The sequence below is a fragment of the Equus asinus genome, chromosome 8, assembly GCF_041296235.1.
Source record: "Equus asinus isolate D_3611 breed Donkey chromosome 8, EquAss-T2T_v2, whole genome shotgun sequence".
Lineage (NCBI taxonomy): Eukaryota > Metazoa > Chordata > Mammalia > Perissodactyla > Equidae > Equus > Equus asinus.
The window spans coordinates 94,560,974-94,576,624 of record NC_091797.1 but is presented as its reverse complement, the minus strand read 5'-3'; the positions used below and the strand labels follow the sequence as shown (position 1 = coordinate 94,576,624).

The 15,651-nt window shown below is 47.3% G+C and overlaps 1 long non-coding RNA gene across 2 annotated transcripts in view; it reads right to left on the bottom strand.

Annotated features, from left to right (window-relative positions):
* Positions 1-15,279, bottom strand: part of LOC106822261 (uncharacterized) — a 47,635-nt gene extending 32,356 nt beyond the window's left edge. The window contains exon 1 of one of the 2 annotated variants that reach the window (XR_011505579.1): positions 15,113-15,279. This is a non-coding gene — a long non-coding RNA (uncharacterized lncRNA). The remainder of the gene's footprint in view (positions 1-15,112) is intronic. The other variant, XR_011505580.1, reaches the window with a different exon arrangement.
* Positions 15,280-15,651: the final 372 nt, after the last annotated feature.

Below are 15,651 nucleotides of genomic sequence, written 5' to 3'. Positions count from 1 at the left end.
ATATACAGAGAGACAGAGACAATCCCCTTCAGAGATGGTCAGGGAGGCTGAGCTGCTGACAGGGAGCAGAGACTCATCCTGGGCTACCTGAGCATCAAAGTCTTCCTCATAGAGCCTGTGTCCAGGGCATTTCCTGGCTGACCCTGATAAGAGGACCCCCTCCTAGTTACACACCATGTTACTGGTTTTCCTGTTGAGGGAGATTCTTCCTCCTGGAAATTCTGACACTGAGGGTGGCTGGGGCAGCACAGGTTGACCCCTGACTTCTGCAGGGACAGAGAACTCTGAAACTGCATAAGAGGGGTGTGTGAGTGTGTGTGAGAGACAGAGAGACAGAAAGAGAGAGAACAAGAGAGTATGCATCCTGTGCCCTCAGAAAGCCATAAATTCAATCCCTCAGAGGCAGATCATGGTCCAAGTGTCCCCTAGCCCCTCATATGTCCCCTCTACACCCTGAGGGTGGTTCTTCATGCAAATCCCTCCCAGGGGCTGCTTCTCTGGAAGACCCTCCAGGGTCCTGGAGCTAAAGAAGGACAAGTGACTGGAAGGCCACTTCCCTGGGACGAGGATGAACTTTACACAGGGAGGAGGAGTTGGTGCATATTAGCTGTGTTAATGAGTCCTCTGAATCATGAGCACAAGTCCGGTGGAGTGAGATGCCCGTCCATCTTCAGAACCTGGATGGAGGCACGAGGCCCGCAGCCACAGGGTCGTCAGGTCTCAGGAGACACAGGACAGGAGTGACCACACAGCCTCCATCCTCCTGCTCCTCTCACCACGGCCAGCCCCACAGGGCCCCTGTGGCTCCCAGATGTCCCCCTGAGGATGAGCAAGAGACATTATTTTATTTTGGACAAGGGCTAATATATGGGATTTCATTGACTTGAGCAAAGTGGTCGTATGGCTGAGGTGATTTCCAGAAAGTTCTTTGGAAACAGAGATTCTGAGGCAGAAGAAAAATGTCATTTCTGAAATGTGCAGTCATTCTTTCGTCTGTGGATTATTCAAGACTCACACTGGGTAAGACCTCAGTTAATTCTCAATGAGGGAAAAAATAAATCGATAGCTTCCAAGTGCAAATACACACGGTGGAATGCTCAAGTCATTTTTACAAAAAATCTGTAATTTTATTGCCTTAATAAAGAGAGTGACTTAGGATGGTGAGAAGTAGAAAACCAGAGTGTGAGGATGAGAATAGGAATAAGATGATGAAGTGATTTCCTGCTGGCCTAACGTCTGCTAAATTTCCTTCCTTGAGATGGAGCCTCTGGAGAAAGGAAATGACAGCAAGAACATTTCCAGTTTTCTCTGAAAACCTCACATGGAGATGGAGTTAAAACACAAAGACCCAGAGGGAGGGATCTGAACTCCCCGGGGACACGGGGGAAGAGGAGAGATCAGGAGGGATGCACGTGACGGATGCTGTTGGTGAAGGGCTGTAGAAGTTGTGAGCAAGTTGGTGTGTGGGCTGGTTCAGAAAGAGGAAAATGTGACTGTGACCAGGGTGAGTATTAGTACATTAGCTGTAGATACATCAGGAGTAATGCAGGATCACAGTCTATGAAACAAGATGCGGACGTTGACGTGTGGATGGGTGTGGTTACGCTGCTCAGCACTTAGCCTGTTCTCAGCAGAAGCAGCGCTTACTCTTGATCATTCCCTGCAGACCCCATGGGACGTGCCCTTGGGCTCTGGGACCTCATCATCTGTGTGATCCTGGGATGCCCTGTGCTGGCTCAGGTAACAGGCGCATCCTGCACTTTCTCCTGCCTCTGTTCATCGATAAATCTGGCTGCAGAGGAGTCTCCTGTCCAGAGGCCTCCACAGGAGCTTCTCACTGAAAAGAGGCTCCGAGTCAAGGACTATGGGCATGAGGTTTTTGTCTCACTTCCTCGTTGTCTGAGACACTGTGAGTAACCAGAGCTGCTCCCACTGCTATCAGCTGTAGCACAGTAATAGTCAGCCTCGTCCTCAGCCTCGAGCCCAGAGATGAGCAGAAGCCCTGCATTGGCCGAGGTGTCTTTGGATCCAGAGAAGTGGCTGGGGACCCGGGAGCCCTGGTGCTTAACTGAGTCTGAGTAGAAACTCAGAAGATACCCCGGAGGGCTCCCTGGCTTCTGCTGGTACCAGAATATGAGAGAGCTGCCAACACTGACATCACTGCTCAGGGTGCAGGTGAGTCTGCCTGATGTTCCAGGAGATGCAGAGAGGGAGGGCCGCTGGGTCAGCATAGGCTGGGAGAGGGAACCTGCAGACAGAGACACATGTGGGTGCTTGGGCAGGGGCCAGAGTTGAGCTGATTCAGATTCTGAGCCAGAGAGACTGACACAGAGTGTCCGCTGCTCTGGGTCGCTGAGACCTGTCCCTACCTGTGCAGTGAGACAGGAGCATGAGGAGGAGAGGAGTCCAGGCCATGGTGCACTCAGCCCCTGGTCCCCACAGTGGGCTGGGCTGACCCAGGCCTCATTTTCCTTTCCACCCTCTGCCACAGGAGGGGTTGTTCATGCAAATAAGCTTCCATCCAGTGACTGCCCAGCCCCTCCCTGAGCCCTGGTGCTGGAACTCAGCTCACACCACACACTGAGGAGGATGGAGGTCGGCTTCACCCCTTGGGAGAGCCCTGGGAGGAAGCACCTGCTGAGACAACAGAAAGGTCCCTGCTCAGGGGACTCTGCCAGGCCAGAGAGGACACAGCTGCTGAGTCCCCATCAGTGAGAGCTGGGCCCAGCCCCCAGCCCCCAGCCCCCAGCCCCAGACTCCTTTGAGTGAATGGTCCTCACAAAGCAGCTGTGTAGGAACCACAGGGCAGTCCCACAGCACCCCCTGCTGATCACAGGTCACACCCCTCACCATGGTCCAAAACCCTGAGAGCCCATCTGGTTCTGCAGGTCAACAGGTCACTGCCTCTGTTCACACATCCATAGTCTGATTCCTGGAACATGGGATTCCAATATACTGTGCATGATTACTGTGGTTATCTTATTCCCAGAAGGAGTCTCTGTCTGTGGAAGATTCAGAAATGTACGGAAATGACAATTAAGATGTTCGTGCCCCGGAGAATATGCTGCAATCATCAAAGCCCTTTATTTGCACGTGCTTTGGAATATGCATACATTTTCAGTGTTCCATCTCTTGTCTAATAGAGCAATGATCCCAAGGACTCTCACATACATTTCTTGGTGTTTTAGTCCCCAATTTTTTAGCCAATTTACTTGTTGAGCTAAGTGACAAGTCAAAGAAGCACAATGATTCCTAGTATTCGAGCTGTGCAGCTCCCACCACGCCATCTTGTATTAGAATAAAGTCTAACCCGGGAGAGAAAGTCTTAGACCCTCATTTGTTGGCTTCCTTCATCCATCTCTCCCTGTTCAGAATTATCTCTTCTGTGGACACAGAGCTTACCAACCCCAGCATTCTTTCTTCACACCTTTTCTCACTAGGGTCCTTTGTAGGATTTGGGGTTAAAAAGTTGAATATTAGAATGCCATTGATCTTGTGCTGGATCATGAGTTCTATATTTAGCGTCTTGTTGGCAAACGGCTATCTTACATGTTGTTAAGTGAAATGTCACCTGACAGTCACCCAGCTCGCCCATAGTCTTCAGTTTATTTGCTCACAAAGCTTGTCTCCTGTGCTCAGCATTTGCTCCCCCACCCCCTGCTCCCTGAGGGCTCTTTATTCAGCACCTGCAGGCTCCTCACCCTCCACTTTCGCTGCAGGAGCCCGTGGAATCCAGTCCGTCTCACTGGTCGCCTTCCCGAGGGCTCAAGCACTGTCTCTCCTGTTCTACAGACAGTAAGATCAAGGTTATTACTCAGCATCTCCTCTCAAATCAGCTCGGATCTCAAACTCAAAATGTCCAAAAAGCAGAAATCTTTATCTTCGCTTCAGATCTGCACCTCTTCCAGGTTTCCCATTCATAAGATTGCAGATATTCATTCAACAAGCATGTGTTGTGTTTGTCTTCTGCTCCAGGAAGTTTTCTGGGTGCTGTAGATACAGAGTGACAGAACAGGGGAAAAGTTCTATTCACTCGGACCTTGGATCCCGGTGTGGGAAACACACAGTGAACAGAGTCACAGAAGAATGTCATCACGTGGCTGATAACACCCTGGGAATCTGGAGCCCACTCCTGATTGCCAAGAACCCCTCATCTCCCCCGGCACATGGACACTGAAGTCCTGGATGTTGTGTCCACAGTCTCCCCTGGTCCTCACCCCTCCCTGCCCGTTCCAGGTCCCTGAGTGCAGGTGCCCATCCCTGCTCACCCGGCCACGCAGAGCCCCTCAGTGTGGTCTTACCCACCATCTTGTGCACTATATTTCATTCTTTACACTGTATTCAGAGGGATATTGCAAACACATATGTCTGATAAAGGCACCTCCCTGCTTAAAAATCTTCCATAGATCCCCTTCTCATCAAGATGAATTAAAAATATTAGGTGCCACATCCAAGGTCTCTCTCGACATGGCCATCATTTCTTCCCCTGCCTCCTGCCCCACCTCCCCCTTCTGCAGCCTCTACAAAAGCACAAGCAGGTCTCTTTTGCAAAGGGGACACTTAACCCTGGACCCCAGTGTTCCCTCCTCTGGGGGACTTTCTTGTCCTCCTGTCGCTCTCTTGTCCCTCTTCCTTCAGGACAGGCTCACATATCACCTGCTGGATGAATTTTCACCACACTGAGTGGAGGGATAATTTGTTTTTACTATAATTATTTACAAACAAATTTCCAAACCTGGAACTTTAACCACATGTGTGCATATTTTTTAACTATAATTTAAGGATAGAAATACTGAACAAAGAATACAAGTACGATTCTTTCTGTCATTATTTTTCCTTATTAATTGAACCTATTTACACTCCTCAGAGGAGTGTTTGTGTATTAGGCGATTACTGTTTCTTCAAACATTGAATCTTCCCAACTTTGAGAAAACTATCATCCTTAGGTTGAGCCAGACATCCAGGATAAGTGGAGAGACGTGGAGATTTGGTAGCATTTGAATTCAGAGTGTCCTTAATGATGACGCTCTGTGAAATGAGAGCCTGGAGAACTGTTCTTCATGATTATTTAATTTGAAAGCTGTGGTGGACTTGGTCTTCCCTGCGAGTGGTCTAACTCTGCAATCTGTGTGCCCCTTGCAGGACCAAGGACACTAAACTTGTAACAGTTTCCATGATTCTACTTCCCTGAACGCATCGTGTTTCTTTATCCCTTTTCTAATGGAGCACTTCTAATAGGGAACCCTTCACAATGACTTGGCATGAAAATTTAGTTTTGATTTTGTTTGTTTACTGTCTAATCACAGGGTAAGAAACTTCCATTTTATTCCCAATTTCCTGAGAAATTGTTTTAAAATCACAAAGACGTGTTGAATTATGGATCAAAAAAATTTTTCCCTTGGGATAATCATGGTTCTTCCTTTAATGGATCACAGAGTTATAGTATGCAATAATGAACATTGACCATAGCCTCATCCCAAATATGAGACTTCATTTGATTCAAGTTATTCATAAACATCAAAGCTAATATCATAAAGATTCTAGAAAAATTATAAAATAACATCTTCCTGTCATTGGAATAGACAAAGTTTTCTTAGAGAGGACACAGACATTATCACTCAGTACAGAAAAATGTAACAAATCACACTATGTAAATTTAAAATAATATTTTATTGAGGTCACATTGGTCTATGACATTGCTTAAATTTCAGATGTAGCTTATTATATTTCAGCTTCTGTACAGACTGCATCAAGTTCACCACCAAAAGTCCAGCTTCCGTCTGCCACCATACACAAGAGCCTCTTTACCCCTTTCACCCTCCCCCTGCCCCTTTCCCCTCTGGTAACTGTGAATCTCCTCTGATTATCCATATGTGTGTCTGTTTATCTTCCACATATGAGTGAACTCATACAGTATTTGCCTTTCGCTGTCTCGTTTATTTAGCTTAGCATAATGCCCTCAGTGTCCATACATTATGTCACAAATGGCACAACTTTGTCATTTTTTATGACTGGGTAGGAGTCCACTGTGTACATATATACCCCATCTTCCTTATCCATTCTTCCACTGATGAGCACTTGCATTGCATGCAAATACTGGCTATTGTGAATGATGCTTCTATGAACATAAGACTGCATATATCTTTTGAATTCATGTTTTCATGGGTTTGGATAAACACTCAGAAGTGGCATAGCTGAATCATTAAGTATTTCTATTTTAACTCTTTGAGATATCTCCAGAGTGTTTTCCCTGGTGACTGCCCCAGTTTGCTTTCCCACCAGCAGTGTACGAGGGTTCCTTCTTCTCCACATCCTCTCCAACACATACATCTTGTCTTTTTAATAATAGCCATTCTGACGAGTGTGAAGTTATATCTCATTTTAGTTTCCATTTGTATTTCCCCAATAATTAGGTTTGTTGAACATCTTTTCATGAGCCTGTTGGCCATCTGTATATCTTCTTTCAAAAAATGTCTGTTCATATCCTCCATCCATTTTTTGGTCTGCATCTTTATTTTGTTGTTGTTGACTTGTATGAGTTCTTTATATATTTTGGAAATGAACCACTTATCGTATACCTGATTCGCAAATAATTTATCCCAGTTTGTGGATTATCTTTTTGTCTTGATGGTTTTCTTTGCTTTGAAGAACCTTTTTGGTTTGATATAGTCCCATTTGTTTATTTTATATATTTGTTTCCTTTGACTCAGAAGACATTGTGTTCAAAAAGATACCGCTAAGATTGGAGTCAAAAAGCATACTGCCTGTGTTTTCTTCTAGGATTTTATGGTTTCGGGTCTTGGATTCAAGTCTTAAATCCAGTACGAGTTAATTTTTGTGTATGGTGTGAGATAATGGCCTACTTTCATTCTTTGGCATGTCGCTGCCCTGTTTGCCCAACAACGCTTATTGAAGAGCCTTTCTTTCTCTACTGAATGCCCTCAAACCTTTGTCAAGGATTTGCTGTCCATGGACGCGTGGTTTTATTTCTGGGCTCTCGATACTGTTCCATTGAGCTCTGTGTTCATTTTCCTGCCAGTACCAAGTGTTTATGTTACTTTATCTGATAGTATATTTAAATTTCAGGGAATGGTGATGCCTCCAGCTTTGTATTTTTTCCTCGTAATTGCTTTGGCTTTTCAGGGGAGTCTTTTGTTGTCCTATATAAATTCTATGATTCTTTGTTCTATTTCTGTGAAAAATGTCATTTGGATTCTTTCATTTATTTATTTATTTTTTTTTTTTGAGGAAAATAAGCCCTGAGCTAACTACTGCCAATCCTCCTCTTTTTGTTGAGGAAGCCGGGCCTTGTGCTACCAGCTGTGCCCATCTTCCTCTACTTTATATGTGGGACGCGCACCAAAGCATAGCTTGGCAAGCGGTGCCATGTCCTCACCCGGGATCTGAAGCGGTGAACCCTGCGCAGCCAAAGCAGAATATGCGCACTTAATCCCTGAGACCCTGGGCCGGCCCTGTCATTTGGATTCTGGTTGGGATTGCATTACATCTGTAGATTGCTTTAGGTAATATAGACATTTTAACTACGTTTATTCTCCCAATTCCTGAGCACAGAGTATCTTTCCCGTTGCTTTATGTCTTCTTCAGTTTCTTTCAATGATGTCTTACAGTTTTCAGTATATATGTCCTTCACCTCCTTGGTTACACATAATGTCATTGACACAAAGAGAAATTCAGAAGCATGCCCACGATGCATGTCTCATATTTGGAAGCCGCAGGTTTTCAATTCAGATCTCCCCAAATGAAAAACAAGTTCTCTTTAAATGTCCTTCCTTAATGGGTCAGTGTTGAGAATGGGGCAAAGGGGAGGAGCAGGGGTCAGGGAAGGAACAGGAAGAGAACATTCCTGGAGCGTGTGGGCCTGGAATAGGCTGTGTGAGTGATGACAAAGATCAGAGCAGCTGGTCTGGGTCACACAGTGTGGCAAGTTCATGTAGTGATTTCTTTAATCTTCCCACAATCCATTGCGTAGATGATCCTGACTTCCTTTACACAGGTGAGCACGCAAAGATTCAGTCTTTATTGGAGCTGGGAAGTGAACTATGGTCACCCACATGATGGGGTCTATGGGGCCAGTGTCTCTGCTGCCCTGGACATGGCCATATCCTGAGAGTCTCTGGCCCAGGACTGAGGAATGTCTGTGAGGCTCTGTCTGTGCAGACCTGAGAGCCCACCCAGTGTTGGCGGAGTTGGAGGAACCCCCCAGGCTTCTACTTTGAGGAGAGCAGAGCAATGGGGAGGATTTTGTCTCACTCCACATGAGTGGGAAGCACTGTGACAGCCTTTGTGTTGCCATGATGTGTCCTAGGGAGCCTAAACTGGAGTGCAGAGATGAGCAAAACCCTAGCATTGGCTGATGCATCATTGGATCCGGGGAATTTCCTGGGGACCCCCAGAGCCCTGGTGCTTGTCTGAATGTGAGAGGAATGTAAGAAAACACCTGGGAGGACTTCTTGGTTTCTGCCAGTACCAACATATCCGGAAGGTACCAAGAGTGAAGCCCCTGCTCATGGTGCAGGAGAGTCTCACAGAGGTTTAGAGGGAACAGAGAGGGAGGACACAGGCTGGGAGAGGGAACCTGCAGACACATGTGGGTGCTGGGGAAGAGACCAGTGTTGAGCTGCTTCAGATTCTGAGTGAGAGAGGCTGACACAGACTGTGGGCTGCTTTGAGTCTCTGAGGCCTGTCCCCACCTGTGAAGAGAGAGAGACACCCAAGGAAGACAGCAGTCAAGGCAATGGTGCACACATCCCCCTGGTCCCTACAATGGGGCTGGGCTGACCCAGGCCTCCTTTTCTTCTCCACCCTCTGCCACAGGAGGTGCTGTCCATGCAAATGGGTTTCCAGCAGGTGCCTGCCCAGCCCCTCCCTGAGCCCTTTTGCAGGAGTTCAGCTAACACCACACAGGAGGAGAATGGAGATTGGCTTCACCTCTTGGGAGAGCCCTGGGAGGAAGCACCTGCTGTGACAAAGGTCTCTGCTCAAGGGACTCTGCCAGGACTGAGAGGACCCAGCTGCTGAGTCCCCATCAGGGAGCACAGGGCCCAGCTCTCAGGCCAGACTCCTTTGAGTGAATGGTCCTCTCAGATCAGCTGTGTAGGGACCACAGGGCTGTCCTGCAGTGTCCCCTCCTGGTCACAGGAAACACCCCTCACCATGGCCCAAAGCCCTGAGAGCCCAGATGTTTTTTGGATGTGTGAATAGAGATCGCTGCCTGTATTCACACATCCATCGTCTGATCGTTTGGTGATGGCATTCACATGCACTGGAGGTGATGACTCTTCTATCTCACTCATTAGGGATTGCAAAATGGAAGGTGAAAAAGTGGACAGAAATGGGAAGTTAAGGTGTTTCCACTCCCAGAGAAGATGTTGCAAACAGCATATCCCTTCATTTTTATGTGGTTTAGAGAGCACATCTATTTTCAGTGTTCCATCACTTGTCCATTAAAGCAATGAATTACAAATAAACTCACATAACCTTATTTGCGTCTTAAACTCCAATTTTTAGGTAGTCTATTTGCTGTGCTAATGAGAAATCAAAGAAGCACAATGAATCCTAATATTTGAGCTGTGCAGCTCCCATCATGACATCTTGTGTTAGAATAAAGTCCAACCTGGCAGAGACAGTCTTAGACCCTAATTTGTTGGCTTCCTTCATCCATCTCTCCCTGTTCAGAACCGTCTCATCTATGGACACAGAGATTACCAACCCATCATTCTTTCTTCACACGTTTTCCCTCTAAGGTCCTTTGTAGGTTTTGGGGTTACAAAGTTGAATATTAGAATGTCATTGGTCTTATGCTGGATCAGGAGCTCTATATTTAGCATCTTGTTGACAAATGTCTATCTTACATGTTCTTACATGAAATGTTATGAGACATCCATCCAGCTCACAAACACTCTGCAGTTTATTTGCTCCTGGAGCTTGTCACCTGTGCTCACAGTTTGTTCCCTCATCTACCTGCTCCCCGTGGTTTCTTTACTCAGTCCCTGCAGGCCCATTGCATCCTTCTCCTCTTCCTTTGCATAAATCTATGGAATGCAGTCCATATCCCCAGGGTCAAGTGCATGTATCTCTTCTGTTCTATAGACAATAAGATCACCGTTACTACTTAACATTTCCTCTTAATTTGACTCAGAACTCCAGAGTCAAAATATCCAGAAAGCAGAAATCATTATCTTTGCCTCAGATCTGCTTTCACCAAGGTGTGCAATTCAGGAGAATTCAAATATTCTTCCAACAAATATGTGCTGACTTTGCCCATTGTGCCACAGTTTCTGGGCTTTGTAGATATTACGGTGACATAACAGGGGGAAATTCCTGTTAACATGGAGCCTAGATCCCAGCAGGAGAAACACGCAGTGCACAGACTCACAGAATTCCTCTTGGCTTCTGGAGCCTACTCTTGCTGACTGAGAGCTCCTCACCTCCCTCAGGAAATGGACACGGAGATTCTCTGTGCTGGGTCCACAGCCTCCCCTCAACTGCACACGGCTCTGCGCCATTCCAGGAGCCTCGTGCAGGAGCCTAGCCCTGCTCCCCTGGCCTTGCAGAGTCTCTCATTGTGGCTGCATCCCACAATTTGCCCACTGTATTCCATGCTTTACTCTGTAATTAGAGTGATATTAGAAACACATGTATCTGATAAAGGCACCTCCCTGCTTAAAACTTTCCCACAGTTTCTCTCCCCATCAAGATTATGTAAAGCTGTTGAGTGTCACGTTCAAAGTCTCTGTGTGTGTGTGGCCATCATTGTTCCCCCTTCCTGCCTCACCTCTCCCCTGGAGCCTGTACAAAAGCACAAGTGGGGCTCCCTTGCTAAGAGGATACTTAACCCTCAACCCCAGTGCCTCATTCTCTTTGAGCACTTCTGGTCCTCCTGTCCCACCGCTGTCCCCTTCCTTCAGGACCAGGCTCACACATCACCTGCTGGAGATACTAACAGGAGCAATAATGTGTTTGTATTATAATAACTTACAAGGAAATTTGCAAACATAAATCGAACCCCCAGTGTGCATACTCTCTTAAATAAAATTTAAGGATAGAAATACTGAACAAAGGAGACAATTATACTTATCATCATTTTTTTTTCTGATTAGTTGACCCTGTTTACATTCTCCAGAGAAGTGGATGTATGTCGTGTTATTACTTTTTATTTAAATGTTTCCTATTTCCAATTTGGTTTGTGAAGTATTGTCCTTGGATTGAGTCAGACATCCAGATCCGCGGTAAGAAGAGATTTTGTAGCATTTAAATTCAAGAACATCTTTTCTATGAGAATCTGTAAAGATGTGACACATGACAGAGCCTGGAGGACTGTTCCTCATGACCATTTCATTTGATAACTGTGACAGACAAGGGCTTCCCTGCGTGTGGGGCAGCTCGCAATCTAGAACGTCCTCTGCAGGACCAAGGGCGCTGCTCTCAGCAATTCTAAGACATTGCTTCTTTGACACATGATGTTTGTTTTATCTCCGTTTTGAATGGAGAAATTCGAATAAAAAATGACTTAGAATGATTATTTTAGTTGATTTATTTATTTTCCTGTCTTCCATCAGGTAATGGGACTTCCCGTTGATTCCAGTTTCCTGAGAGATTGTTTCAAAATCACAAACAAGGTTCGACTTTTTATCAAATTTTTTCTGTTGAAATGATCAATGGTTTTTTGTTAATGGATCACAGCCTGTGGTATGGAAATAGTGAACACTGACCACTGCCTCATCCCATATGTAAAACTCAATTTGATTTGAATCATAGTCATAAATATAAAAGCTAAAATCATAAAAGTTCTAAGAAAAAATATAGTCACATCTTCATGTCTTTGGAATAGACAAAGACATCTTAGATTGAACACAAAAATTACTAACCATAAGAGAACAAAATAATAAATAAGTTACCTAAAATTTTGGAATATTCCTTGACAGGCGAGTGACCTCAGCAAGATGATGGAATAGGACGTCCTCCACTCATGTCCCCACTCAGCAACCATGATTTGGCAGCCATCCATTGACAAAAGTGCCTTTTTGGGAGCTTCTGGATCCAGGTAGGAGACTGTAAAATCCTGACAGAACCCAAGGCTGAGGAATGGTGTCTGAGAAGGCAGGCCCGTGGTCAGGGGGTCCTGGCAACAGGCCCAGAACAACATCATCCCCCTGGGGACATGGCAAATCACTTTATTGCCTTCTTCCTGCCACCTGCACCACTTGGCCAGAGACCCAGCAGGAGTCACTCCAGCCCATGCCTCAGTTAGCAGCCCTGACAACCGTGTCCCTGGCTGTGAACCGTGAAGCAGCCCATGATCCAGTTCCAGTCCCTCTTAGCAACAGTACAGGAGCAATCCTGCCCATCCAGGCAGCAGACAAGACACATGCCCATCAGTGCCCTGGAGGCAGTCCTGCTGTCCTCAGTCTGACTGGGAATCTGGAGGCAGCTCTGTGCCCTGGCCCCAGCCCTGTGCAGACCGCTCTGTGGGCACTCCTGCCTGCCCAGGAAATGTGCTGGGAACATGCCCATTGAAGTCCCAAGAAGCAGGCCTTGGGACAGGCACCAGTTCTGGACGCTGAAGCAAACTTCTGTCTCAGTACAGCCCTTATCAGATCTGGCTGAGGGCCAACCCTGCCCAACAAGGAAACTGCCCAGTGCCCAGGAGGGAGCCACACCCATCCATCCACTATTTTCTCTTTATTCTAGGGTAAAGCATTGCCCAAGTCCTCCTAATCACTGTGCTGAAGGGTTGTCTTCCTTTAGTTGCGTCCATCACTCTTTGGTTTCTACGAGAGTTTTCTTGATTTCTCCTACTAGACTCTGCTGGCCTGGGACATCACCCCATCCCACCACCTGCTTCCAAACACAGCCTTCCAGTCCCCACAAGGGATGTCTGGTATCAAGATGTGTACACCATGTGCCGTGACCTTGCCTGGTGGGAGAGCAGACCCCCTGCTCTGAGGCCTGAGGTCCCATCTGGAGCCAAGTCTTGGTGTCTTCAACCTGTCCTGTCTTGGCCGATTTTCTTCCTCAAGTAAATGAGAAGGGAAGCCAAGTAGGCATTATCAATGCATTTTGCATAAAGTAACCCTCTAGAAGCATTTAAACATGAACCCTTTACAGAATCCCACTAATGAGGTTCAGATTAAGTAATCTGGTAGAGAGTGTCACTTTCTGGCTTTTACTAACTGGAAAGTTTCTAATATGATGGCAGCATTGAGAACAAAGGGACTAAGTTCATCCTTCATGTACTTTCCCTCTAACAACGTGCTGAAATTGAACAGGCACAGGTGAAGTTTTCATCAAATGTAAGACGAGAGTAAACTAGAGATGTGCATTACTAGAATTGCTAACAAGTAATCCCATTTGTCAGAGCTGATCATATCTCTTGAAAATGTGAGCGTCAAATAATCCAGCCTGAATTAGATGGCGCCATCACATTGTCTGACTTGATTGACTCACCCACCACCCACACTGCTCCCAACAGCCCAGCTTCAGTCCCTCTTATTCCCAACCCCATCCTTCAATCCCTCCTTCCTCCAAGCCATTGGTTATCTGAATTTTCTTCTCTATCCCACCTGCTCCACCCATTAACCAGACCCATTGTCTAACATTTGTATGGTCCACAGTTACTACCGAGTCCCTCCCTACATCCAAACCTCCTCCTCCTTCAGTTTCTATGCAGCACTTGGGCCTCATAAACAAATCGGATTTTGTTGCTCCCCTGACAACCCCTCTAATGCTCCCATCTCCATCCCACCAAGCTCACCCCTCCTCACTCTCCCAGGACATCAATGCTGTACAGCGTCTTTTGCTCCTTTGTACTCTCTCTTCCCCCAGACAGTGTCACCACCCAGAGCATGGAGACCCTTCCTGTCTTGTCCACCCACTGTCCTGAGCCCCTTCACCCAAGTCTGACCCATGGTAGGTGTTCAGTAAATGGTGTGGATGCACATAATCTGGAGAGTCAACTAGCCTGAGTCAAACACAGCTGGACTTTGTTTCCCTGTTTCTGCCCTGACTCCTTGAAATGGGCTGAACTGTGTCCCTCAAAACCCTATGCTGAGACCCTAACCCTGTAGTGACTGTCTTAGGAGATAAGGAATTGAAGGAGGTAATTAAGGTAATTAGGTCATAAGGGTGGTGCCCTAACAAGCGGGGCTGGTGTGTTTATAAGAAGAGGAAGAAAACCAGGGGTGGGTGCACAGAGAAAAGGCCCTGTGAGGACACAGCAAGGACCCAGCCTTCTGCAAGCCAAGGAGAAACCAAACCTGCCAGCACCTTGATCTTGGACTTCCAGCCTGCAGAACTGTGAGGAAACACATGTTTGTTGGTTAATCTGCTCCATCTGTGGTATTATGTTATGGCAGCCCTGGCAGACTCACACACCCCTGGTGGACTCTGTCCCCAGGGCAGCCTGCCCCAGCATCCAGGAATGTCTGCTCGATTAGAGAAAAACAGAAAATGGATTGAAACCAAGGACAAGTTGTGGGGGCAGACATTGAGAGCATGAGCACACATGTTCAAGAAAAAGTTCCCTGAACTGAGTATCAGAGCTGCTTTTAGCCACACAAGCAAAGGAAGCAGCTGACGTGGCTGAGGAGTGGGGGCTGCACAGGGAAGCCCCATGGCTGAGGGCACAGCAGGTTTTTGTCTCACTTCCCCACGGGCCTGCATCACTGTGTCACTACTATCACTGCTGTAATAGGAAGCACAGTAATAATCGGCCTCGTCCTCAGCCTGGAGCCCAGTGATGGTCAGGGTGGCTGTGTTGCCAGACTTGGAGCCAGAGAATCGATCTGGGACCCCTGAGGGTCGTTTGTTAGTAGCATAGATGAGGGTTTTGGGGGCTGTTCCTGGGATCTGTTGGTACCAGCCCACATAACTATAACTATACCCGATGTTGGAGCTGCTTCCAGTGCAGGATATGGTGACTGTCTGGCCTAGGGTCCCAGACACTGAGGCGGGCTGAGTCAGAGACTGGGCCCAGGATCCTGGAAGTGAGAGAGACACAGAGATGGTGATTCCAGGGACTAGAGACAAAGGGAGAAAGCAGGGTCCCATGCATCTTCCCAAGGCCCCTTCCCTTGTCCCCATATCTAGTCACCTGTGCAGAGAGCGATGAGGGTGAGGAGGAGAGGGGACCAGGCCATGGTGGAGATCTTCACCGAGTCCTGCCTTCTGTGGCCCCACAGCTGAAGCAGAGCTTCCCCCTGATCTCTCCCACCCCTTCTTCATACTCTGAGAGAGGGAGGGCCCACACATGCAAATCAGAGCCCCCGCTTTCTGATCTCTCACGTGGCCTTTGCTCAGGTCCCACTTCCTAAGCTTGGCCCTGGGGTGGGGCGTTCACAGCTGTGAGCCCTGGGCAGAGGGCACCAGGCAGTGCTAGGTGGCTGGTCGCAGCTGTGAACCCTCACGGAAAGCTGAGGAATGAGCACTGAGTGCCCCCTGGTGTCCAGGCCCAGACTGACTATTGTGTTTCAGGGTGACCGAAGCCCAGTAGACAGTTCCCCCATCCCCACTGCTCTGTCCACTGTCCCCCTGAGTTAGGGTCAGGCCAGGTGGCCCCTGTGTAGCCTCCACATCCCCACAGGTCAGTCTCTACTCAGACTCTTCAGGAGTGAGTCTGTCCACAACTCCTTT